Source organism: Choloepus didactylus (genome assembly GCF_015220235.1).
Source record: "Choloepus didactylus isolate mChoDid1 chromosome Y unlocalized genomic scaffold, mChoDid1.pri SUPER_Y_unloc1, whole genome shotgun sequence".
In the NCBI taxonomy this organism is placed as follows: domain Eukaryota; kingdom Metazoa; phylum Chordata; class Mammalia; order Pilosa; family Megalonychidae; genus Choloepus; species Choloepus didactylus.
Window position 1 is genome coordinate 4611473 of NW_023637624.1, and position 2486 is coordinate 4613958.

Consider the following 2486-nt stretch of genomic DNA (forward strand, 5'->3'; position numbering starts at 1 on the left):
ATCCATGATATCACATTACATTTAGTCACTGTGTCTCCTTAGGCCCTGTAGTGTGTTTAATTGTGTCCCCCTAAAAGATCTGTTCAAATCCTGATCCCCAGTACTAGTGAATGTGACATTATTTGGAAAGAGGGTCTTTGCAGATGTAATCAAGATGAGGTCATACTGGGCTTGGGTGAGCCATAAATCCAATGACTGATGTCTTTATAAAAAGAGAAGAGGACATACAGAGACAGGACATAGAGGGAAGAAAGCCATGTGAAGAAAGAGGCAGAGTCTGGAATGATGCAGTTACAAGCCAAAGAATAACAAGGATTGCTGGAAGCTACCAGAAGCTGGAGAGGCAAGGAAGGATTCTTCCCTAGAGACTTCAAATGGAATATTTTCCTTCCAACACCTTAATTTTGGACTACTAGCCTCCAGAACTGTGAGAAACTACATTTTTGTTGTTTTAAATCACCCAGTTAGTGGTCCTTTGTTTCAGCAGCCCTAGGAAACTAAGACAGGCCCTGCTTAGCTGTGGTTGTTTCCCGAACTTTCCTTGTTTTTGATGACACTAAGAGTTTTGAGGAGCACTGGTCACATATTTTGTGGAATGTCTCTTATCTGGCATTTGTCTGATAAGGTTCTAATGATTCGACTAGGGTTATGGGTTTGAGGGAGGAAGACCACAGAGGAAAAATTTCATTTCATCATCTTGTATCAAAGGAACACACTATTAACATGACTAATCAATATTAATGTTAACCTTGATAACCTAGTAGGGTAATGTTTGTTAGGTTTCCCTCTGTAATGCTATTCTCTCCATCCCCTTTCCAGACTGAACGCTTCAGAAGAAGTCACTATGTGCAGCCCACCCTTAAGGAGTTAGGAGTTTATGCTCTACCTCCCTGAGGAAACAGAATGTCTACAAAAATTATTTGGAATTGTTCTGCACAAGAGATTTGTCTACTCTTAGACAAATCATTATGGATAATTGGGCATTTATTTTATACATTGGTTTATAATCCAGTATTTCCTTATATTGTGGCTCAAATTATTCCAGTTTTGGCCATTGGGGGCTCTTTCTTTTGGCTTCTGTGATCCTGTCATACCCACATTGTTGTGGGTTTTTTTAAAATCATATTCTTACTTTCCAGCACTACAAGATGCTCCAATCTCATCTTGTATACTCATTGTATCAGCCCTATTCCTCCAAGAAGCCCTGTTCCTGTTGTTGGAAAATGGTGTTAGAAACCAATATCTGGATGGTAGGTGTTCTAGTTTGCTAATGCTGCTGGAATGCAAAACACCAGAGACGGATTGGCTTTTTTAAAAGGGGGTTTATTTGGTTACACAGTTACTGTCTTAAGGCCATAAAATGTCCAAGGTAACACATCAGCAATTGGGTACCTTCACTGGAGGATGGCCAATGGTGTCTGGAAAACCTCTGTTAGCTGGGAAGGCATGTGGCTGGTGTTTGCTCCAAAGTTCTGGTTTCAAAATGGCTTTCTCCCAGGACGTTCCTTTCTAGGCTGCAGTTCCTCAAAAACGTCACTCTTAGTTGCACTTGGGGTATTTGTCCTCTCTCAGTTTCTCTGGAGCAAGAGTCTGCTTTCAATGGCCGTCTTCTAAACTGTCTCTCATCTGCAGCTCCTGTGCTTTCTTCCAAGTGTACCTCTTGGCTGTATCTCCTCTTCAAAACATCACTCACAGCTGCACTGAGCTACTTCTGTTTGCCAGCTCATTTGTATGGCTCCACTGATCAAGGTCCACCCTGTGTGGGTGGGGCCACATCTCCATGGAACTATCTCATCAGAGTTATCACCTACAGTTGGGTGGGTCACATCTCCATGGAAACACTCAAAGAATTCCAATCTAATCAGCACTAAAATGTCTGCCCCACAAGATTGCATCAAAGAATATGGCTTTTTCTGGGGGACATAATGCATTCAAACCAGCACAGTGGGTGTGTTTGTTATCACTGGGGTATCATTGCTTCCAGGGCCTCTCAGTTGACAGAGCAAGGAAACATATGCATGTATATTAACCATTGTATATGTATGTATCTATAAAGCTTTCTGCATTATACATTTCTATCTCTGTCAAGCTAAGTGTGAGTCCTTATATCTCTAATTATAATCCAGTATCACATGAATCATTCTAACCTTTCCCCTTACTTCTGCAACCTCCCACTCCAACAGTGAGAAATGTGACTTCCACAATGCACCATCCACTTAAGTAATTGTTAAATTTGATGTACATGGATAGAGATTTCAGAATTGTTAACTTGTACTCCTTGAGGAAACAACTTTGCCAATTAGGATTTATCATTACTGCATGGTCAATTTACTATTAAGTTGTGATATGTCATGTGGTCTATAATTTGTTACTTGAATAGGATGACTTTGGTTTAAGTGAAACCATGCGTTATGTTCTCAAGGAGAGGTCAATTACAGATGCACAGTACAAATAGTACAAGAGAAGTTTGTTATATAATGTTGAAC